We start from the raw sequence: 26,080 nt of genomic DNA, 5'->3' as shown, positions 1-26,080 counted from the left end.
GAACATATGCCTTATCAGGAATTAAGACTCAGATTCATTGTAAGCAAGTATTTCAATACAAAAACAATGTTACAGTTGTCCACTCTGCTTGCCCTGTACTAAGCCCTGCAAAGCGTACATAGAATAAGTGACAATGTTTACCTTCAGGGAGTCTATAATTTAATTAGACAGTGAAAATCATACTTGTGATAGCTAAATAACAAGATAGAGCAGTATTGGGTTATGTGCTAGGATCTCTAGCTTTCCCAAAGCAGAGTATGAATCATGTTGTATTCTTACTCAATCTTCTTTCCCATAATTTTTCCTGTTAATGATGTGTTTGCACAAGAGACAATACCCATGTACAATTCTTATAAAGTTTTTCCATTTGTTTGTATATAGATAAACATAACAACAAGAACAAGGTAATTATCCTAATAGATGGACATAGCAAGAAACCAAACTTGGGTTCACATTTCTCCATGTTTGTGGTAAATCCCATGTAGTCTTGCTTCATAAAGAAACAGACCTCAATTAGAGGCCAAGTTCTTTCTCAGGACTGAAGTCATCTTCGTGCATTTATACAAAGTTAGATATGAGGATGAGTCAAGAGAATCAACCACTATTTGAAGATTTGCCAAATCAGAGAACTAGATGGATGATTCAGTCATGCGGCTGTTTCTCCACTGATTCACAGTTGCGATTTGCTTGACTCCCCCGAACCTCAACTTTGCTGTCTATCAGATGGGTAAAATGACACCTACCAATCATTCCAGGTGGTTACAGATTAGAGAGAGGGGACAACACACATCCATTCTGAGAATGGGTTAAATCCCTGATTTGAAAAGTAATCGTAAAATATAAATGAATAAATAAATAAATAGATAGATAAATAAATAAATAATCTTAAAATAAATAAATAAATAAATAAATAAATAAATAAATAAATAAATAAATAAATAAAAAGAAAAGTAATTGTAGTAGAAATGAGGTGACCACACAGAACAGACATGTATGCATGGAATGGACACAGCTGCCTGAAATACTATCCATACAGCAGCCTGGAGACTCTCAACCATCCCTGCACCACACCACCCTTTTGGATTTGGGCTCATCTTAGCCCTCAGGAAGAACACTAGTAGTCCACCCACTGGCATGGAAGAAATGTTGATGTTCTCTGACACTTAATGGCCAGTCAATAAATAGTGATAATTGTATTCTCTTGCGAGATTATAAGTTCTTGGTTTTTATTTCTGAAATATAAAATGATTATAATATAAAACATCTACTCTTCTAAAACCCATATGGGCTGGAAGGGTACAAGTAGTGGTAGGAGTCACAAAACACTTTCTTCTTTAGTTTTCATACTCTCTCCCTCAGTTCGATTTCCCAGCTACCAGTCTGGAGTCCCTGCTGGATATCTTCAGGGAATGCACACTCGACCCCTCCTAGATCCCACATGGCACCCTTCCTGCTACTGTTTTTCCTACTACTGGCATAAGCATCAGACTGTGCTTGAGGCAATTAACTCTCCAAAACCACTCCAACTTCTCAAGTTCTCCATGCCCCAAGGAACATATACTACATCAAAGCTGCATCCTGCCAAAATTGTGGCTTTCTCAAGAGCTCATGATGATGCACCTATACCAGTGGTCTCCCTTCTGAAGTGGAAAGAATACCTCCTCTGATGGCTCTTGCCTCTGAGTCAACATGTGATCTACCTCCATCCCAGAGCTATGCACCCTACACAACCTGCTCAGGTCATACAGAGGCCTGCCTTCCTCATACACTTTGCTACTGAATCACAAAATGGTGCCACGTTATACTCACTAGAATCTCAGACATTAGAGTGAAAAATCTCTTACTGGCTTCACTTCGAATCTTACACGTGGGATTTAGCCCAATCCCCAAGAAAAACAAGGATGCATGGAAAACAAAGATGAGCAACACACACACAAAACTACTCCCTCGTTCTTATAGATCTTTGTTCTTCAACCTTTTCCCTGTTTTAGGATGACTCTTCCTTAGGATGACTCACTCATTCTCAGGAGGCCACTTGGACTTTTTTCAAATAATCCCAGCACATGACAAGCCTACTAGATATGCTGGAATCTCAGAGAGTATATAGTTGGGGTTTTAGCTGAGGCCCTTGCTGCAGCCATAAGCTAAAGATTTATAACTTACAATTTCTTGATAAATTACTTTCATATGAAACACAGTATTTGGAAGTAGAAGAGTATCTATTTTCCTAAAACTCTGTATTCCTTCTCCTCACATCTAGAAAGTATATACACACCAATTTATACACTTAAATTTAGTCACCTTCTGATATCTTCACCCTAACCAAAATTAAAGTGTATATTGATATAAGACCTTTGTCTCAGAAATTCCAATATTCTATAAATATGCTTAAGTTAAATATTTCTAGCCTACAGAATTTTTGCTTACATTTTCCCATGAATAAAACTTTGTTAATCAGTTAATAAAATATTTTCATTGTATTTGTGAGAATAATATAGCCCATGAAGAAAAGTTAATTAATGCATGCTAATGTATGTTAATTATTAACTTTGAGGATAATTCTTGACAATACACTAAATTAATCTTCAGATTATCATGTAACTTTCACACTCCAGAAAGCTGTTGGCAAGACATATGGAATAAAGTCAGAATCTTGCAATGGTGAGAGAGTGTATATCAATATCTTTTAAGTCTAATAAGAAATGTATTTCTAAGTTAAAGTATAAGTAGTATTACAATATCATTTCCTGCATACATAAATTGCTTAAAGCAGCACTCCTAAAAGTGTTTAAAAATGGTCTTTAACAATTTTAACTGGTTCCTAGGAGTGGCTTCATTAATCATTACTTTACTGAGGCAATTTATTTTTCATGCTGCTCCAGCAAATTCTCCAGTTGTCTTTAATCTTTCCCGGCATCTTCCATGATTGCTCCAACTAGACCTTATCTCTGAGGCTGTTTTGTTACTCCTCCTGTCAGACACAAAGCAGCACACCAACTGAGTGATTTCAACAGCTGAAAGAACTACCTGGCGAGAGCACATGTGAGAAGAAAAGTAGAAATAATCCTTGAGAACAATGGAGAAATTCTCTTTTGAGGAGATTTAACATACTTTCTATGAGCTCAAATATACTTGGAACAGATAAAAATCTATGTATATGGCATGTGTGTGTGAGAAAGATTTCAAGTAAATGACCCCTAGAGGCATAACACACATTCTGCTATGGCTTCAACAATATTTTCCAATTTGACTCACTCCTGGTGAGCTTTGCCATGAATTTTAATTGAATCTTCTCAACTCACATTTTGCAGTTTTTCTTTTCACACATAGCTAATAGCACTGGAATCAGACAGTTAAATTTTTGCTTAACCTTCAGTCATTTTGAAAGTAATTATATCTTTCAGGTCTACAAGAGTCTATTTCACTGTCAAAACATAATTCAAGTAAAAACCAACATGGTTTATAAATTTGCTTTTTTTATACATCAGTCTATATTAAGGAAAAACAAAATGTCAATGATACTTTTGGCATCTCATAATTCAATGCTTTATTGTGAGACACTGATACTGAAAAACAAGGAAAAGTGATTATCTGAGTGGAGAGGAAGCTATGAAGAGAGCTTACATAATAGTTAAATTGAATTGTCAAGAGAAGGGGCTTGAGTTTACTAGTCATATACAAGTGACCTAGAGTCAACAGCAATTCTCTGTTGCAATTCTAGGTGTTCATGTTTCAGAGATGAAATAACACACCCTTTCTTGGTATCTGGTCACTGGAATATCAAAAATGCCCAGAGTTCCTTGGGCCCTGTTTCCAGGCACCTCTCTTCTCAATGCACAAGGATTTTTGCACATCTGACCAAGACTTGAGGTCAGTCTTTAACATCTGGTCTTTGTAAAGACCTTGTAAACAAGTATGAAGTTTTATTCTTTTGAATATCTAATTCCAAAGAGGGACCTCTAATATCTACTACTTTTAACCCAGAAGTGGAAATTTTCAAGCACAGCTACTCCAGATTCCCTTCCAAAGCTTGGGCTGCCTGGTATTAAGTCTTGGATTCTTCAATTTCCTCTGACCAGAATAGAAAAAAAAGAAAGTCTTTGTCTTCTTCTTTTGTATTGTTCCCTATAACTAGTGTCTAGTCTTCCACTCAGTCACACAATGTCAGGGCACCAGAAGAATCATGAATTTTCCACGAAGGATCCCAATTTGACTGCTTTTCACCCGAGTTCTGAACTCAATGCTCTACACCACTTGGTCATCCAGATCTCAAGAGTGCTAATGTGTGGAGCCTCAACAATACATCTTCTGCTCTAAATGGCTACTTTGAAATAGCTGGAAAAGTTGGGGAGGCAGAGTCACTCTACCAAATTTGCTCCCTAGTCCAATAAATAGGGTGCAGTTGAGTAAAGCACTCTCAATATCAGCTACTCTTAAAAAAGACACCTATTTAATCAGTATAGTCCTCAAGGAAGAAAGCAATAACATAAATCCCAGGGCTTTGCACCAGGAGACCCATTTGTCATATCTCACATCACAGACGACCTTGGGTTTAGACTTGGACTTGATCCCCAAGTGAAGATGTCCATATAAACACTGTACTGTATGTATAAAATGTGAATTTATTAAATGTACCCATTTAAAACCTACTAGAAGCTTCCTGTAACCCTATTTGGGTGTTTCAAAATGTAAAGGGAAGAAAAAGTAAACCGCACCTACTACATGCCAAGCACCATTGTAAGCACTCAGTGCGTATTCAATCCCTTCATCTTCACAGCCATCCTGAGGCAAAGACCATATTATCCCCATCTTACAGATGAGTAAACTAAAGCATAGACCCATCCAAGTTCACACAATCAGAAAGAGGTGGCCTCCAGGTTCTAATCTAAACTATCTAGGTCTGGACTCCATGCTCCAAACCAGTATATTTCCTCCTACAGAAGTAGTTCTGAGAGGTCTTGACAGCCACCTGTCTTCTGATGCTTCACCCTGGCCCCAAGGCAGGGTATTCTCATGGCTCAGGCATTTCCCCTTGATGGATGTGGCTGTGAACGATGGGATGTTAATGACCTTCCTCCAAGCATGGTTTGATTATTGCTGGGCCCTGTTTCTGGATTTTAGGGTAAGCTATCTCAAATAATCATCTGGACAAGCAGTGGCCAACACACACAGCAGCTGCTCCTCGATTTTGTGGCTCCATGGTGTCTCCTCAAGCTCCCTACTGCTTGGCTGCCCCAATGCCATGACATCAGATGTAGACACTTTTTATCACTGGCTTATTTTCTCTCAGACCTAAAGAAGTTAGAGCCTAATTAGCATTAGTTGCCTTGCTTTATCTTATTTAGGGAGATATATTATCGTAAATATATGGGAATTTAAAAATATGCTTGAGAGATATCTTTGACCAGTACTAAATTATCTCTGATTTATATTTTCAGCCAAAACACACTATCTAAACCTAAACATATTCTGTCTTCTACTTCTTCTTTCCCAAGGTGCGAAAGTTGTAACTTGTTCTTTGAAAAATTACCTAAACATAGGCTGACACTTGGTCTCCTTTTCCCTCTTTCCTCAAGGCAAAATAATTACAAACAGAACTTTAAGCAATCTTGTATGCACTGGGAACTTGGTCTTGCTTTTTGGTATCAGCTTATTCAGAGGTTATTCCCTTTGAGAATAGCTAGTGGTTCTCTTGATACCAGCAACTCCAAACCTTTTCCTTTATCCAGAGTATGACACTGTCATTGAGTATAGTTTTGGACCACCATGTCTGCAGGTCATTTTAAACTGTTTTTAACATATCCTGTGACTGATGAGGAGTCAAACTTCATATATCAAGCAGTATTAAAAATACAGCTATTTCCAGTTGACATGTATCAAGAGATTTTTCTATGTTCATACCCTTTGACCAAGTAATTCTGCTTTGGGGACTCTATCCTAGGGAAAGAACCTGAAATAACAGAAAAAAAAAACTTTATGCACAAAGACAGTCACCCAATTACCTAAACATCCTCCAAATATGGGAATGGCTAATAAACTATTCACTTAAAGGAAGAATTTATAGCCCTTGAAATATAGTTATGAAAATTTTACGACATGGAATATTTTTCTCAGGTTAAATGGAAAAGTAAGACAAAAGTTATATATACAAGTTAATCACCCTTATGTAAAAATCAGGAACCCCACTGAGCAAAAAAATAAGGACATAAAACATTAACTCCCAAAGAAAGTGATTTGGAGACCAGCTTTAAAGACTAGCAGGACTCCACTAAAAGGCAAGAAATAAATGCACTAGTCCCAGGCCAAGGGGCTATGGAAGAGCCTTTGGTCTTTCACACTCTCTTATATAAATTGGGACTCAATAAATAATCAATAAATAATGAGGGCATACATGTTCACTATTACCTAATACAATGCAGTATATGAAACTGCCGATATCTAAGCCTTGTGGCCAATAAAAACAGCAATTTCTTGTGGTTCAATTAAATATAGCCAATGAGCCTCTACCACTACATGTTGCTCAAGATCAGGATGAAATAATCTGTACCTCCCAACAGTCCGTCCGTCCCTCCCTCCCTCCCTCCTTCCCTCTCTCCCTCCTTCTATCTCTCTCACTTTCCCTCCCTCCCTTCCAGCCTTTAGTGGTCAAACAACTAGCCTGAAGAAAAATCCAACTGGATATTTGACACAATATTGCCAAAAAATAAAAATACCTGTAGCCAAATTTTTCCCATGTTGCTGTCATCATGGAAACATATTTTAGGGCTTAAACAGGAGAAGCTCATGATTCTTAAGCTTTCTTTGTATATCATTACATGAGACCTAGCAATAATGGTCACTAGATATAAGTCACTTCTAACACCTAGCCACCTAAAGAGAAGACTACCATATGTTTTAAAATTATAGTGGCTTTTCTATCATAAATAACCTTCCTTTTCAATATCCTGAGATCATACATCATAATCTTCCATTTTATTTGCTTCCATATACATAGTGTGGGAAATGTTGAGTGGAAGCTCCCTATTTTGCAAATAAATCCTTATTATTTCTATCCCTTTTTCTCATCACAATCCCCTTCTTTGCTCCCAGGCAATTAACAAACAGCAAACACTATGGGTCACCTGGCCAGGGATGGGACAATTGATGTCAGGAGGCTTGGAACAGATTCAAAGCAGTTGAGGTGTATTTTCAATATTACAGGCAGTTCTTTGTCAACAGTCTACTGACAAATATTTTTTGGCAGGTAATCCACTTTTTATTTCTTTTTTCCTTCTTTAGTCCCTTTACTACAAAGAATAAATAACTGTATTTAACACCTTCATAAAATCCTCACTTACACCTTGGCCCTCTACACAGTCACAGTTGCTAAAACTAGAATCCAGAAAGGGGGTCCTTGCCTCACTCACTTTTTTAGATAGGAACCAAACTAGGAAAATTATTCATGAGAACTGCAAAAATGTAAGTTTCCCTCTGTTTATGATAAGGTCCTATAACCGAAAAAGAATAACAAACAGAAAAAAATGATTAATCAGTTGATCTTAACCCAGGGTGAGGTCTCAGCACAACGGTCACAGTATATTCTATCCTATTTGCTATTAAGTTGACAAAGGTTAACTGGTAGGTTGTTCTGGTCTGATAGCATTCTGTTGAGGGAGCTCAGGAAAAAAAAAATCCTTAAAAACAATCCACTTCCAGGAGCACCTGTGTAGCTCAGTCAGTTAGGAGTCGGACTCTTGATTTCAGCTCAGGTTATGATCTCAGGGTCCTGGGATCAAGCCCATTGCCAGGCTGTAGGCTCAGTGGGGAGTCTGCTTGTCTGCCTCTGCCTCTACCCCTTCCCTGACACATATGCACTCTCTTTCTCTCTCTCTCATAAATAAATCCTTTCAAAAACATAATAATTCACTTCCAAAAAAAGGAGAAAAGGTATAAACCCTTCACATGTAAATACATGCTTGCTTTCAGTGTCTATGAAAGCAACAGTATCAAATCTTTTTTGTGAAAATAAATAAATCTAATTTTTATCGACTTTAATGCACATTTATATGCCCCTGTTGTCCACAGATAGTTGTGAGCATTACTATGCTTTGTCCATATAAGGAGTCAAATTGAGCTTCACATCTATCCAGGAACTGAGTTCATTCTGTTGTTATTCCAGTGATTGTGTTGGGATTTAAAACTCAAGACAAATGAAAAAGTATACAAAGGGCATTAAGATTATTGCAATCACCTGAAGACTTGTCACTGTAAAGTCACCTTATGTTCCAACTCAAAATGTCTTACTTTATAATTCATTTTATAGCAAGAGGACTCACTAAATCTTGCCCAATGCTTTCCTAGGGACCTTATTCAAACCTATTAAGAGACATTTTCTCAATTAGCAATTAGGTATCTATATTTTATCATTAATTTGATGATATCAAATCATCATCAAATCAAATCAAAAGTTGTTGAAAAATGTACTGGAACAGAAAACGTGATTCCCAAGAGCTAGTCCCTGTGATTCACCACAATGAATCTTTAGCCCTTCAAATAAAATGAAAGCATATTGTTACATGATTACTGTTTGCTTCTGCTTCACCCTGTAGTCATCTGACCTATTTAGACATCAGTTTTTTTTTCTTATTAAAACCACAAAGAAAGAACAATTCTTTATTTATGAATTTCATAAAGGACTGGATGTGCAACTGACATCTGCTAGTGATGATCTGGTAATATACAATTTGTCCAGGAGCCGAACAGTTTGTTTTATTGTGTTTTCTAACTGTAAGAGATCATTAAAGGCAAAGCCTATATGACGCTATACACACACTCACACACACACACACAAAAAAGTCACCGTGGGCCATACTACCAATGAAATGGTAGGTAAACAAATCTTTTTCTGGTCAAGAGAAAAAAAAATAGCACTCTGCATTTCATAAGATGAAAATTATGACAAAACCAAACGAGTTATAAGTTGACTTCCAATGGTATTTTTGTAACTACATTTTCATGTAGGGGCATTATTGATGCATAGCAATCTATAAGTTCTGAAAGATATGACATGACATCAGAGGTTAAGAATAGAATCAGGGGGTGCTTGGGTGGCTCAGTCAATTAAGCAACCGACTCTTGATTCATCTCAGTTCATGATCTCAGGGTCATGAGATTGAGCCCCAAGTCAGGCTCCACACTGGACATGGAGTCTGCTTAAGATTCTCTCTCTCCCGGGATCCCTGGGTGGCGCAGCAGGTTGGCGCCTGCCTTTGGCCCAGGGCGCGATCCTGGAGACCCGGGATCGAATCTCACATCGGGCTCCCGGTGCATGGAGCCTGCTTCTCCCTCTGCCTGTGTCTCTGCCTCTCTCTCTCTCTGTAACTATCATAAATAAATAAAAATTAAAAAAAAAAAAGATTCTCTCTCTCCCTCTCCCTCTGCCCTTCCCTCCTCCACAGTCTCTAAAAAAAATAAAAGAATAGATTCAGAAAAAGTCTTTTGGAATTGACACTAAAATAAGACAAAACAGATACAATTCATCATCTATCTAGTAACTCATGCTGTGAGATAGTTTTCAAATGTGGTGTTCTGTTCCCTGGGTTATCAGTAACACAATGAGTATAAAGAATGTACTTTCATCTGACAGTCTGACAAAATTGTAGATCATCATAAGGTTGAACTATCTAGTGGCTAGAAAATAGTCAGAATTATTACGTTTACAGTACTTTCCAAGGAAGAGGATGCTCCAATTGTGAAAGCCAGTGACAGATATATAGAAAAATAAATTTAGATTCTACTAACATTCATTGAACACCAGCATGCCATCCATTATGACTGGATCTTTCATATGATAACTCATTTAGCCCCCACAAAACTCCATGAGATAATATTATCCCAATATTACAGCTAAGATTCATAGAAGTCCAGGGGCTGTTCCAGGTCACCCACCTGGAGTCTGACCTCTCTGACCTCAAATCCCAATTTTTTTTATTCTATTATGTTTACTCTTCAATGAATAGAATAAAACAAGTTTTGTCTAACTACTTTGGACATGAAAAAAAATAAGTCCCCCTGGTTATAAGTTCATGCTTATAAACAACTTAATATATTCCTCAGTGTTGGAGTAATTGCAAATGATAATCCCCATGCACATATATGTATTTTTCAAATATCTGTCCCTATGGTTTTATATTATTTTGTCCATATAGATTATATGATTTGAAAGGTTATTCAAAAAAATAAAAAATAAAAAATAAAAAATAAAAAAATCCAAAAAATCAAAATAAATTCAAAAAAATTAAAAAAGAAAAAAGAAATAAAGAAATAATTTTTTTAAAAAATGAAAGGTTATTCAAACAAATTACATTAAGTATTGAGTACTCTGTTACAAAATCTGAGTTTTACCTGAAGATGCAAATACAGCAAGTGCTCCTAGTAATATTATGAAATCATATAAATGACTAATATAGCTAATGATGCTATATTAATTGCTAATAAATAATTAATTTAAATAAGGAGTTAGACATTTAAGTACTGTTCACTGCTATCAGGCCCTTAATTTTGGCTACCACACTGTATCTTGTCAAAGTTGGTCAAATAATGGTATGTTTAAATCAGAAAGCAATATGTGGCTCTGCTAATAGTATTTACTATAGCAACTCTGCCTCAAAATTCCTAGAATTTCAGTATTAGAATGCTTCACTACTTACAAGTTTGACCAAAAGAAATGAAACTCATTATGCTTGTTAGCATCTTGCCTTTATTCTAGAACATATAAAATAAGTCAGACTTTTAGAAATACTTGACACAGCATATGGACCCTTTCTAACTTTTTAACTTTTTTTTTTTTTTTTTGGACATCTAGACATCAAGTACAAAACCACTAAGCTAGTTATTTTAAAGTTAATACATTGGTATTCTGTCCAAAATTCACTATTCTGGTTTATAAGTCAGTCATGTGTATTTAATTAGCACCTGCTAGTTCTTTAAGGTACACATTGATGGTTTAACATTGACAGGCTCTCCTTAGACAATTCTTTGTGGGTAATAATAGTATTTCAATGTTTTAATATCTCCATATAAAAATGATTTGCAAGATTCTATGACTCAGCAATTCCATTTCCAGTATTTATTCTGAAAACTAGAATCACTAGAATGGAAAACTATCCAGTTGCCCAACGTGAGGAATTGTTTAAAATACAGTATATTTTTCAATAGTTGAGGGCTACTATGTGCTAGGTGATGAAGACTGAGCAGTGAACAAGACATATGGGCATTATATTTATGGAGTTGGAAAGATGTATGTTTCAGCCACTCTTGCTGCAAAACAAACTACTCCAATACTTTGTAGCTTAAAATAGCAACTATTTTATTATGCTTACAGATTCTATGGGTGAGAAATTTGGACAGGACATGAAGAAATGATGTATCTTTTCCTCATAATGTCTGGACCTCAGCTGGAAAGACCTGAAAGCTAAAGGTGACTCCACAACAGAAGGTTGGAATTACCTAGAGCCTCCCTCATTCATATGCCTGGGCTGGGATGAATCAAAGACTAAGATGGTCAGTCAGAGTGCCTACATGTAGCTTCTCCACCTGATTTGGCTTCCCCCAGCATGGTGGCCTCAGAGTAATCAGAGCTCTCATATGTCATCTCAGGGCTCCAAACATGAGTATTCTAGTAAGTGGCATCACTTTTTTATGACCATGCCTTGGAAGTCCCACTGTAATCTGTAAACCAAAGCAGTTAGTCTACCCATATTCAAGGAAAGAAGAACTAGACTCTCCTCTTGATGTGAGGAATAGCAAGATCACACTGTGGAAGAACAGGTGAGATGGGAAGTATTGTTATCTTTAGAAAATACCATGTACTGCGATGTGGTAGCATGCTACCATTAATAGTCTGAAATTATTTTTAACGGTGGCTAATAATGTTTGTTGAGTACTTATTATCAGTTCCAGGGACTATTCCAAGACTTTCACATAGGGACTCATTCAACCTTCAAAGTAGCCCTAGGAGGTAATATTATCATTGCTTTCTTACAAATAAAGAGTCACCACACAAAGAAATTATATAACTTGCCCACGTTTGCACTTGCAGTGGAAGAGTCTGGATTTGAACCCAGACAATCTGATTACCTCATTCATAATGGTTATGAACAGCCACAAAATCCTAAGAAATAATATTATAGGTTATTTTTCTTGCTTTGGTTATTGATATTTCTAAAATGGTGGGGGGGAAATAAAGGAAAGTTTCCTTGAGGCTTTCTTATATGCTCATAGGTTTCTATATGAAGTTTTTCCCAGTGGCCAGATAAGAAGAACTGTCTGACACTCTTGTTAAAAAGACAGACTTGGCAATCGGAAAAGGACAAACATTATATGGTCTCATTCATTTGGGGAATATAAAAATTAGTGAAAGGGAATAAAGGGAAAGGAGAGAAAATGAGTGAAAATATCAATGAGGGTGACAAAACATGAGACACCTAACTCTGGGAAATGAACAAGGGGTAGTGGAAAGGGAGGTGGGTGGGGGGTTGGGGTGACTGGGTGATGGGCACTGCGGGGGCCACTTGGCGGGATGAGCACTGGGTGTTATGCTATATGTTGGCAAATTGAACCCCAATAAAAAAATTTTTTAAAGACAGACTTGGGGACGTCTGGGTGCCTCAGTGGTTGAGCGTCTGTCTGTCTGCCTTTGGCTCAGGTCGTGATCCCAGGGTTCTGAGATCGAGTCCTACATCAAGCTCCCTGCAAGGTCCCTGCTTCTCTCTGCCTATGTCTCTACCTGTCTCTGTGTGTCTCTTATGAAAACATAAATAAAATCCTTAAAAAAAAATAATAAATAGATTTGGATCCCACCACTCAGACCTGCTGATTTAGAATCTTCAGGGAAGGGGCCTAGGTAATTGTATTTTTAGTAAACACTTACAGAAGCAAAGTTAGGAATCAATATTGTATGGTATATTAATAGTTTGAGTTCTCTCAACTCCGTTTGGCTTTTCTTTTTCCTTCTCTTTGCTGCAGCTGTCAGGAACTACTCAAAAGAAACCACTCAACCGTATAACTAGTGATTTTATGTAATAAGGAAGTACTTGCTTCTTAAAGGCTGGTAAACATTTGATAGCTAAAGGATTCCTGGCAGCCCTAAAACATAATTCACCATCTTAGGGTCGTAGTAACTTCAGCAGTGTTTTCAGATAGGGTAGAACATGTGGGATGAGAGATGTTGTCATCTTTGGAAAAGACGATGTAGCAGTGATAACAGGCTGCAAGAGGCAAATATTCTCAACTGTATGGGTCAAAGGAAACAAATAATGACTAGGTATTTACTACTTAAAAAATACCTTTAAACAGGACCTAATGTCCAGAGTTGTGATGAAAAAAAATCAACTGGAAATGTCAATAGTTGTGTGATTTCATTTTCCAAACATTTTATAACATCTATTTTTATCTCGAAAGATAAAATCTATAACATTTTTACTGAGATTGGAAAAAATTGTGAAGGCCAGTCAACTGCCACTCGAGGATGTCATTTATCTCAAAATTGTCTTATTTAGAACAAGCATTTATATGTCCAATTGAATGTGTTCAATTCAATATTATCTAAATAACGTGTAGGACAATTTACTATATGCCAAGTACTATGCATCGCCTCATTCAGTTCTTATAACATTCTTAGGAGCTCTCTTCATCGTCTTACAGATGAGGGCACTGAGGCATGCAACAGCCATTTGCCCAGAGTTTCTAAGGCATTTCAGAGCTTGAATGTGAAACAGGTACAGCATTAAAAACTAAATGATACAACAGTGATCTTCATACTAGTAAAGGTCATGTATTCATTATGTTCTGCACATTCATATACATAGTATTTAATAGCCATGGAATTTGAGGTCAAAATGTATCTTTTTTAAGTAGGTGGATACTTTGTGTATGCTTAAGGGATATAGAACCATTATAAAAAAGACATTACTAAAAATTGTACAACATCATCAAAAAGACAAGAGATAAATGCTCGTGAGACTGTAAAGAAAAGGGAACCCTTATGCGCTGTTGGTGGGGTTGTAAGTTGGTGCAGCCACTATGGAAAACAGTATGGAATTTCCTCAGAAAATTAGAAATAGAAATACCATATGCTGCAGCAATTCCACTTCTGGGAATATATCCAAAGGAAATGAAAACATTAACTCAAAAAGGTATCTGCACCCCCATGTTCATAGCAGCCTTATTTACAACAACCAAGACATGGAAACGACCTAAGTGTCCATTGATGGATGAATAAAGAAGTTGTGATATGTGTGTGTGTGTGTGTGTGTGTGTGTATCAGTGTAATACGAATATTCCTCAGCCATAAAAAAACCAAGGAAATACTGACATTTATGACAAAATGGATCAACTCTGAAGGTATTATGCTAACTGAAATAAGTAAAACAGAGAAAGACAAATACTGCCCAATCTCACTTATTTTTTAAAAGATTTATTTGTTTATTTCAGAGAGAGAAAGAGAGAGAGCATGAAGGGAGGGCACAGAGGGAGAGGTAGAAGCAGACAGCCTGCTGATCAGGGAGCCCAGCATGGGACTCCATCTCATGACTCTGAGATCATGACATGAGTTGAAGTTGGGTGCTTAACGTATGGCCACCATGCACCCCCTGTATGATCTCACTTATATGTGAAATCTAAAAAAAAAAAAAAAGAGAGAGAGAGAGAGAGAAGGAGAGAGACTTGTGATTACCAGAGCCAGAAGGTGGGAGAAGAGGGAACTGGAGGAAGTGGTAAAACAACACAAACTTCCAGATATAAGAGAAATAAGCACTACAGGTGTAATGTACATGATGACTATAGCTAATACTGCTGTACCATATATAGGGAAGTTGTTAAGAGAGTAAATCCTAAAAGTTATTGTATCTATACAAGAAGATTGATGTTAGCTAAACCTATGTGATAATTTCACAATATATGTAAACCAAATCATGTTCTATGCCTTAAACTTACACAGTGATGTATGTATGTCAATTATTTCTCAATAATAATGGTGAAAGATCATTTGCATAGAGACATGGAATATATAATAAGTATTTGTCAGAAAGGCACTCAGCAGTTTTGATACAAGTAATTTAATTCAATTAATTTTTATCATACAATTAGTATATACAGTATTTAGTCCCCATTTTTTAGAATTTATGATTTACCTTAGAAGGGCCAGACACATACAAATATCCAAATAATAAGAAGAGAAATAATTTATTACTCTTTATTTAGCTAACACGATCAAAGAGAAGAAATTGCTATTTTATCAAGAAAATAGGCATAGGGGATCCCTGGGTGGCTCAGCGGTTTAGCGCCTGCCTTCAGCCCAGGACCTGATCCTGAAGACCCGGGATAGAGTCCCACATCCGGCTCCCTGCATGGAGCCTGCTTCTCCCTCTGCCTGTGTCTCTGCCTCTCTCTCTCTCTCTCTCTGTCTGTCTCTCATGAATAAATAAATAAAATCTTTGAAAAGAGAAAAGAAAAGAAAAAAAAAAGAAAAGAAAGAAAGAAAAAAAAAGAAAAGAAAAGAAAAGAAAAAATAGGCATAGCTTTAATATCAGGCTATGATTGTAACATTTTTCTATTAAATTAGGAAGGTTGGGACTTTATCCAAAGGGGGTCAAGATTTCACCTATAAAGTCATTCTAAAGCATGAACTTCAAAAACTGTGTTATAACAAGGATTCTATGTATTTAGAACCCAAACTCTTTAAAAAATTACTTGGGGATCATTAAAATATTTGTTGAGTTCTCTTTCCTTTTCATCTCCACCTATTCGCACAAGAGTCAGATGCCGAAATTGCCTCTTTGCCTTTACTGTGCATTCCCATGCTAATCTTTTTTTTTTTTTTAATTTTTTTTTTTTTTTTTTTGATAGTCACAGAGAGAGAGAGAGGCAGAGACACAGGCAGAGGGAGAAGCAGGCTCCATGCACCGGGAGCCCAATGTGGGATTCGATCCCGGGTCTCCAGGATCGCGCCCTGGGCCAAAGGCAGGCGCCAAACCGCTGCGCCACCCAGGGATCCCTCCCATGCTAATCTTAAACTACATTTTCAAGTAGATTGATAATTCTATCATTGAATTCCCAATTTTGGAAAAATGAACCACCAGCTTAGTCAAAGGCCTAAACAGCCTAATGCTTCAGGTTAAAGATTTCCAAATCTTCACCTGTTCAAACTTCCTGAGACCACACCATGAGGCTCCTGTGGTGAAAGTACTGGAATGGACATTGAACTGTAAGACCACTCTCACTACATTTTCAAGCAAATTCTCTTGGATGCTGGTTTCCTCAACTTTGAATTGAGGGTATTACCAGCCCTCCTCAGCAGTCAGGGTAGCTGTGAGGATCATGCAACACAATGGATGTGAGAATACACACTCTGACCTGGAGAGTGCTCTGTGGAAGTTAGAGATTATTGCTGTACTTGAAACAAAATCCTCTCCTTCCCCAGAAAAATCTAGGAAATCCAAGATGGTTTACCCATTTTTCTTCATCAGTCTATCAAGAATGCACCACTACTCAAGATGCTGTGTATGCAGCCTGTCCTGCCAACATTTTTAAGTCTGCAGAACAAATATAAATGGATACATGGAGGGATTCCTGGCCTCCATCCTATATAAATACAAATGCATTCTATTCATGATGATTTATATATAACCAAAACATCCTACACATTTCCTTATAAAAAGGGTTAATTGTAGACTATTAAAGATACACAAATGATCAACTAGTCTGCATCAGTCTACTACTATGGGGTTGAAGAGAGCTCCACAAAGTCACATTTGGCAATGTTGATTTAACACCTCATAAAAAAATCCAGCTGAAAGAAGAGCACTCTGGTCCTCAGACTCAGGACACAGTGAGAAGAGTTTAAAATAGGTCATTTAGCCAACTTTTTTAAAATCTAAAAGCTTGTCCAGAGCATGATACAACAGACTTTTAAATGTTCAAAGAGAATTATGAGTACTTTGTCAGTGCACCAAAATGATGAGTGACTTTTTTCAACAAAATATGTTTTAGTTCCATAATCTTTTATTTATATGTTTTATACAGAAGAATGGGGTCATGTTTTCAATTGCTGGGTTTCCTTAACTAAAACTTTTTAAATATGCTTGCCATGAAAGTAGAATAATGCTTTTATAATGTCTTTACTCTATTGGCAATCTTATATTTTCAAAATAGTTTTCTATTATTAAGACAAATCCAAAATACCATTTATGTCTAAAGAGACTCTAGAACATGGTATTACATTAAAAAATTATACCCTCCACTTTGGATTACACATTTTGGCAAGCCAGAAAACTGAGTTTCATTTATTGACAAGTAAATAGAACTCACACTGAATGCAATTGGTATTCTGCAAATTTCTTCAAAATTAATTTCCTTAAAAAAATTAATTTCCTTGAGTACACTTACAAAGATCACATGAACCAAAAAGTAGCTGAAATGTTTGCCCCATTAAATCTTATCCCTGGCTATTTAAGAATAATAAGTATGTAGCAATAGTAAATATGTCAAAGTAACTGAATATTTCACATTAGAAACCTGATTTTCTTTAAAGAAATCTTTTTGTATTTCCCAATCATTAGAAGAAAGACCAAATTTTATCTGAGCCCCTGGAACCATAAGAACCTGTTCCTCCTGCCACTAAATAGTTCATCTGGTGATCTGAAGACCAATGGGAAGGCAACGGCCTTGGTGGGGAGAATTATGTAAGGAGGTACCCTACAGGATTATGCATTAATGGATATCTTGAAAGTCATGGTTGCCTAGATACAAGGATGATGCTCTAATACTGTCATAAGTCTTTCTAATTCCTCTCTCTCTATTTCTCTCTCCCAACTCTTGAATATATCCTTATTCTCTGCAAACAGAGCTCTAACACCAGTTCTATCAATTGTTAGTTGCATAGGGTTAGATATATTAACTCCCTTGATTCTTAAATGCTTTGTCTTTAAAAAGAGACCTAATTCTTCCCACCTCTGACATCCATAGCTATAGCTATCTCAGGGAGCTCCAAATCCAAGAACATAGTACCTATGTGAGATTTTCTAAATAGTGCTTTAAGACCATCCCACCCCAAATATACTCATGTCATAGAAAGTATTAAACATTCAAGAATCTCCAGTGGAATAAGAAAATCAGAGGATCAAATAAAGAATGTTGATGGTTGAGCCATAAAGATGGCCTCTCCTTGATTACCTTAAGAACCATGAAAAAAAAAAAAAAAAAAAAAGAACCATGATACACACTCTCAATTCTACTGATCCCAATAACAACAACAACAAAAAATCCAGCTATAGATTTCTTAGGTTGACTCATATAAAACCATATTTAACCATTTTGATATACAATAATAATTTTAAACAATATAAAACCCCAAACATAAGAATATTCAGGTTTAATACAAGATTTTGAGCTAATAAACTATTCCTTTACCACTAAGTAAATTTTCTAAATTTTTTAAATGAAAAATAGTATTAAAAAGACATTTTCAATGTTGTTATACATTTCTTTCATTTCTTGTTCTTATAGTAAGAGCGACAGTGACAATTTTGAGTGGCTCTTTTTGATAGAATTTCCTGTATCTTACTGTCAGTGTTACAAAATCACAGGGAAATTCTTAAATTTCACATAAGTCACATACCACAGAACAGGCAGATTTTCATAACACTCAAACTATCACTACCAAAGGGAGAGGCAGATCACACTTAGAACAACAAATATCATAAAAGGAAAATAAAAGCCTCTTTGCTAGTGGTAAAACAGGTTAAGGAAACATCACTTATGTAATTGTTTATTTGGTGCTCAGAAAGAGGTAGTTTGCTGCATGCAGCCAAACACCTCCAACATGTTTGTCCAATTCTATTTCCTGTGCCAGTAGCACATTGTTCTCCCACTTCTGCTGCATTCCCAGAACACACTGTTACATGCTTCCTTCCACTATGACACTTGTCACACTAGTGATTTATTTCCTTCTGTTTTTTTTTAAGATTTTATTTATTTATTCATGAAAGACACAGAGAGAGAGGCAGAGACATAGGCAGAGGGAGAAGTAGGCTCCCCAGGGGGAGCCTGATGTAGGACTCAATCCCGAGACTCTGGAATCATGCCCTGAGCCAAAAGCAGACTCTCAACCACTAAGCCACCCATGTGTCCCCTTTCTATCCCTTCTCTTAAGTTGGAGGGCAGCCTTATCTACTTTGTGTCCTTTGCCCAGTGCCTGACACATAGTAGATACTAATTTTGGATGAAAGGTCTCAATGATTACCATAGGAATAGACTTAGAAAATACTGATTTCAAAAAGCTTTTAGAAATCAGAATCAATGGGACATCTGGGTGGCTCAGCGGTTGAGCATCTGCCTTCAGCTCAGAGTGTAATCCCAGAGTCCCAGGATCATGTCCCACATTGGGCTCCCTGCATGGAGCCTGCTTCTCCCTCTCCCTCTGCCTGTGTCTCTGCCTCTCTCTCTCTCCCTCTCTCTCTGTGTCTCTCATGAATAAATAAGTAAAATCTTAAAAAAAAAAAAAAAAGTAAAATCAACAAGACTTGGCAGACCCTTGGAAGCAGGGAATAAGGTACAAAGAAAAGCCAAAGATAACTCAGATTTCTAGTTTGGTAAGGCATAAATGTGAGAAGAGTTTGAAGGCAGGGACATAGTTTGGACACATTATGTTTGAAACATTGGTAGGCCAACCAGAAGAAAAATAACTAACTGGGAGATGGAAAAATAGGTCTGGTGCTTGAAGAGGAGTCAAGACTACACGGATCAGACTTCTGGCATCTGCTATGCAGAAGTGACTGTTGAGGGCATGAATGAAAAGATCACCAAGGGTGAGAACAGAGGATAAGAGGAGAGGCCTAAGAACAAGAACCTAAGGCAATGCATGTGTTTGAGCCAGGCTGAGTCAGTGAACCAGACAGGAGAGGTAGGAGAAACTGAAGGTAAGGAATGACACAGCATAATGAATATGAAGGCTGGCTTGGGGAGCAAGATCAAACATGATGAAGAAGGCAGGAGACATAAAAGGACCAAGAAAAGACAGAGTTAACTTAAGAGAGAGGACTGGTGATGTTTAAAGGACTTATTGCAGTAAAAAGAGCAAAAAGGCACATTGCAACAGATTAAAGAATGGGAATGATTTTTCAGAAGTCCAGCTTAAAAGTAAGGCCTTTTCGATGTGAGCACCCTGCGGGGAAGCTGGGGCCAACAGGAGGCTCTCTTTCATGAAGGAGACTTGCATTTGCTTGTGAGGCTGATGAGAAGACAACAGAGGAAGACCAAGTCTTTAATTTTGATTTTGAATGTCTAGTTTGTTTTTTTTGCAGTAACACACATGGTGCGTCATTGAATGGATAATAAAAACAGCTTTTAACTTAGAAAACTTTTTAAAAAACACTTAAGAACACTTGCAAAGGAACATTCAAGTACACATTTTCTTAGTTTTAAGGTGTCATGAGTGTTGAGAGGATGAAAATTTCCCAATTTTAGCTAGTTGATGTTGTTGGTCTAGCAATAGAGCAAATAGAGCAAAATAATCAAACAGTTATGCAGTTACCATTCACCAGTGAACTGGGAGCCAGCCCTTTGATAGCTCTTGTCTATTTTAGAGCTGACTGACAAGCTGGTGCATTTCCTCCCTAGACAGTATCTGCGTTGAGTGTAGTGGTTAATACAAGAGCTCTGGAATCAGTCTGCCTGCATAACTTGGGGGAAAATTGATTAAGGTCTCTTTGTCTCAATTTCCTTATAAATAAAATAGGGCTACTGAAGGTACCTACTTCATAGGACTCTTATGAAGCTTAAAAAAGTTAATACATATAAAAAGTTTGGAACTGGGGATCCCTGGGTGGCTCAGCAGTTTAGCGCCTGCCTTCAGCCCAGGGCATGGCCCTGGAGTCCAGGATCAAGTCCCATATGGGGCTCCCTGTGTGGAGCCTGCTTCTCCTTCTGCCTGTGTCTCTGCCTCTCTCTCTCTCTCTCTCTGTGTCTCTCATGAATAAATGAATAAAATCTTTAAAAAAAAAAAAAGTTTGGAACATTAGCAGATAGGTAGAAAATGCTCAAGAAAACCAGCTCTTGTTTTCCATACATTTCATTACACACATAGAAATTTGATTTTTAAATAACCATCTTGGGTTCCACTCTCTCCCATTTGTATAAGCCACCTTAACTAAAATGATGTTTGTTGACAGAGGCGATACTACTGAATTAATTCATCACAGCTCATGAGCTTTAAATTATTTTTCCAGGAACAGTAAAAACTTGTCCCTGAGCCCCATCCTCTCTCGAGTGGTTCTCCTTTGAACATAGCTATTGTTGGGAAATCAAGAAGCTAGGCAGTGTTAGCCTTCAAAACAACCTGGGCATATGGGAATTGAACCTTGGCCTCATTAGTGCCATGTTTCCAACCAGCTCAGCTAACTAAGCCATGCAGGCAGCACCTTGCAGATTTTGAACTCTCTGAAAAATGTCAACTTGTCAAATCACTGTGAAAGGGTGTTAAGAAATACTGAACGTCACCATTCTTTCCATTAGTCCACGAATTAGACAAAGGCAGGTACTGAGAAACCTAGTCCTAACTTAAAACTTTATCTTAGGTTTATACTGGCACATGGTTGGTATTCAATAAATGCCCTCTGAGTTGGCTGATCGCTGAAGCTAAATTCCTAAGCATGTATAATAAAAATAGTAACCTGCCTAAAGATCAAAATAACAGTAAGTAGAAGGTATGTCAGTATTTTATACGACTTTGCCTGGCCAGTTAAGAACCAGGTGCTCAAAGCTTTAACTATTACTCTATATACAGTTCAGGACAGATTTTTATATATGCTTCCCTGAAGGTAAAGCACTTAGCCTTCTGAGTCAACTTTATAGCCCCTTTCTGCTTTCACCTTAATGGATAACATCCGTCCACAAATTTGTAACGTCAGTGAGCTCTAATAATGACTGGTGAGAATTCCACTCCTATCCGAAGGTTAAGACATTTTAAACTTCATTTCAGAGTGTGGCTTAATTTAAAAGTTAATCAACCTCAACCTTAGAGATTTAACAAAAACATAAAAAAAAAATAAAATAGCTCTGAGACCAACCTGTGTTCTTCTAAAGACTCTAAGGGAAAGTGAAGAGGTTGATCTCTTTATTGGATCCAGCACCGAGAGTCAGCGCCTCAGCCAGCCTGCAGGTGTGAACCTCCGCCAGCCGCACCAGGGAGGAAAAGTTTCTCAGGCGTCCTCCTCTATAGCTTGTGAAGGAATAAGGACAGAAATCCTGAACGTTCTGGTCTTCCTGACAGCTCTAGATCAGTCCTTTCAGTAAACCTTAGATTTCCTTACTGGTCTGGTTCAAGCTCTTTTTCCTGCTTTGACTCTTGAACAAAGACAATGGTGAATTATTTCCAAATATTTCACTAAAATTCTACAGATCTCAGGTCTCATAATCAATCAGATTCTTATGTGTGCCATCTATAGAATTCTTTATTGATAGCACCTCAAGGTATAGATAGTAATTTAATGAGGATAGAAGGCATTTCTCACTTGTATCTCAGGTAGAAAAAAAATTTATGTATATATTTACATTATATATATTTTCATTTTTAGAAAGTAGGTGCAAAGGGATAGCATTGGGTAGCTTTGCCAAAATAATTTAACTATTCAACAAACTTGAAGTCCTCCAATTACCACCGAACACTGAGACAACAGGTATGATGAACCCCTTCCTCTTTGGTGGTAGCATTGCTATGTGGAATATAGCTGTGAATCACATATTTGAATGGCATTCAGCTTTTTCACTGCCTTTTTGTTCCTGAACCATTTGACAGGGCCATTTAATTTTATCTTGTGTTTACGTGGGTATGTTTTTTTTGGAAAACATGATCTGAAACTTAGATATTTTTCCAAGAAAGTTTTTTTTTTTAAGATTTTATTTATTTATTCATGAAAGACACAGAGAGAGAGACAGCCAGAGACACAGGCAGAGGGAGAAGCCGGCTCCATGCAGGGAGCCCAACATGGGACTTGATCCCAGGTCTCCAGGATCACGTCCTAGTCTGAAGGCAGCTCTAAACCGCTGAGCCACCCGGGCTGCCCCCAAGAAAGTTTTTTAGGATTAACATCTCCTACCTAAATTTCATTCATAAAAAGGCTAATTTGCATCATCTTTTTCATCTCTTTTCTCCTGTTCTTATTGCCTAACAAATGCTTTTTCATCCTTGTTCATTTGAGCTGATTTTTATACCTTTACTGCCTTGCTCATTTTCAAACACTGATTACATATTCTGTGCCAAGCATTGTGCCAGAGCTGGGAAATCAAGTCTTTTCTGCCATGATTTCTGCCTCCATAAAACTCATTTCTACTACTCGGACAATGTGTTGTCCTCATTATTTATAACCTGGCTTACTCCACGTACTTATTTTACACCTCTAGAAGCTCCCACAGAATCTCCACTAGATATCCATTTCAGAATTTGCTCCTCCCTGTCAAAAATTCTTTGACTCTCAAACAATTTTAGGACAGGTATCTGATGTCTGTAATACATCACATCTTCCTGTTGGAGAGCCATTTCTCCCCAAAATGGGCATCATTTGGGCATCAGCTTCTTTTTTCCAACCTTTACATTGCTTAGGAATTTTATAAAGACCATCCTTATGCCAATATTCTAATATACTTCAGCTTTCATACGTGAGTACTTATGCTGATTTTTTCCTTTATAAAAACCTTTGCTCTTCTCCCCTACTTCCCATGCTATACTTCTTTCTGTTCCTAATTGTCCTTCCCTTCTAGATAAAAGAAATTGCCACAAGAAAACTTAAACTTTGATGGGGTTTTTATCCATTCCCATCACAAAATATGATGATCAGAGTGGGGAAAAATGTATTACGATTTCAATTACGTTGAAAGCAAAATGGATTTAAAAAAATAATAACCTGTGACTTCTCAAAACTGAATGCATATTTAGTTCACACAGTCAATACCATAACCATGCATCCACCCAACCAAAATCAAACCATGCTGAAGAGAACTTTTGGAAAACAAAATCAAAGCTCCCATTATCTGAATGACAAGGCCTCATCAGCAAAAGACACTTCAGTTCATTGTCAAATCACATCGCTACCAAGTCAAGGCAGATATACCTGCTCACTCAGGAGGCCTTCCCACTACCTCTTCTTTGGGAGCATCTGGTCCAGACCCAAGTTACCCTGAAATCCAAGGGATATGCTGGGGAGTCTCTCCATTCTGATCCTTCAGGAATCAAAGGTATCACGTGGTGTTTCTGAGCTACCTACTAAACTAGCACTACCCCTTCAGAGCTGAGTTTACTTTCTGAACATTCCAGAGCCTGCATTCTGGCTTATTACCTGTTGGTGTGAGAGGTGTTCTTCATGCTCCTCTCCCCATCCCACCTTGCTCTCAATCCCCAAGTTCCCTCAGACTTGATGAGCTTGACTAATATCAAGAGAATCCAAAGAATTCAAACAAAAAAACAGAACAGCATTGCAAGTGGAATAAATGTTCTATTGTAAACTGGTTAGCAATTCAAAATATGAGCACCAGAAGATATATTTAGATGTGTTTACCTGAAAGGGACACATATATTATTGATCGCCATGCAATCCCCATTATTTCTGCATATTTTATGGGAGCCATAAAAGGCACACCTACTCCATACCATTCATTCTTCAGGCTGACCATTCCTATTCCCAAGCATCCACCTAAACTGAAATGCCAAAATTCCACATAAAACACTTACTAAAAGGCCATATGTAAGGCCACACAAATTATGCTGATAGTCTCCTGATAGTTTGTTGGATCACTCATAAACTGAGTTATTCCAGCATAATGCTGAGCCCAGCAGCACAAACCTATAACACAAAGTTATTCATTAGTCACAAAGCTCTCCCAGAATTGTATGTCTAAAAATTAAGAGGTCTCATTAAGTAAAAGTTAGACATTTAGGAGTTGAACAGATATATGCTTTTTCCTAAGGAAACTGAGACTGCTGGCATTAATTTTATCTATACCCATCTTTAGTTTTCAAGACTTTCCCAGCCAATGGTTGTATGACAAGAAAACAAAGAACATATGACCAATGAATGCTAGGGCATGTAATAGATGTTGGACCTCAACCTTCCCCCTAAATTCCCTGTTTAATTGTTAGTGCCATTATGAAATTTATTACTACTGGTGGAAATGACCTCCATAACTTACTTGAGGCTCGACTAATTGAAATATATGACTGGGGTATCATACCTGTAATGTATTTGATTCAAGAAGGGTAACTGTGTTTTGTATCAAACTGAATTTGGCAGTGCACCTAGGGCTTACAAATCTCTGGTGTCAGAGTTGTGCTAAAGCGCCATTTGTTTAGGGAAGATTTGAAGAACACAAGTGAGTAGGAAAGAGTAGGTCCAGATGTTCTGCCTAAACCCAGGTGTGGCTCAGTTGGTCTGTTTTGTGATGAGGGATTTTCCAGAGCACAGGAAGCAGCACCTGTATGAGATTACACACAGATTTAAACCCTTTACCAAGTTGACTGCCCTTCTGTCTGATGTCTTCCTAATTGTAGTGACTTAGACAGATCTCAGGTGGAATTGTCCAAACGTACGGACTTTGTTTGCTACTACATACATTGAAAATATATAAAAAGAGCTCAGCTGCAGTTGGCTTTCCTGAAATAAAGACGATCTACTGCCAGCACGATGGAATCAAAGTTGAGGGCACTGAAAAGATTGAAGCTCAACACATCAATAATTAAGCCAGGGCTTTTTATTGTTATTGTATCCTTTTCCTCAAAAAAAAAAAAAAAAAAGAAAAGAAAAGAAAGAAAGAAAGAAAAGAAAAGAAAAGAAAAGAAAAGAAAAGAAAAGAAAAGAAAAGAAAAGAAAAGAAAAGAAAAAAAAGAAAAGAAAAGAGAAAAGAAAGAAAGAAAATGATCCTATACAAATCCAATCCCAAACCAGGGAAATACTTGGGTGGGGGTGGGGGAAGCAATGGATTGCTAAGCATCCATGATGCCATGTTGCTATTCAACAGGTTCGGGCTGTAAATTGGTTTGGTATGTGTAGATGAC

General features: G+C 37.3%; 1 long non-coding RNA gene across 1 annotated transcript in view; it reads right to left on the bottom strand.

The window, feature by feature from the left end:
- Positions 1-26,080, bottom strand: part of LOC112678402 (uncharacterized) — a 54,642-nt gene that overhangs the window by 4,752 nt on the left and 23,810 nt on the right. Inside the window, exon 2 of the long non-coding RNA XR_003147543.2 lies at positions 22,104-22,255. This is a non-coding gene — a long non-coding RNA (uncharacterized LOC112678402). The remainder of the gene's footprint in view (positions 1-22,103; positions 22,256-26,080) is intronic.

The sequence above is a fragment of the Canis lupus genome, chromosome 29, assembly GCF_003254725.2.
Source record: "Canis lupus dingo isolate Sandy chromosome 29, ASM325472v2, whole genome shotgun sequence".
Taxonomy (NCBI): domain Eukaryota; kingdom Metazoa; phylum Chordata; class Mammalia; order Carnivora; family Canidae; genus Canis; species Canis lupus.
The sequence above is the reverse complement of the archived record's forward strand: the minus strand, read 5'-3'. Positions and strand labels throughout refer to the sequence as shown.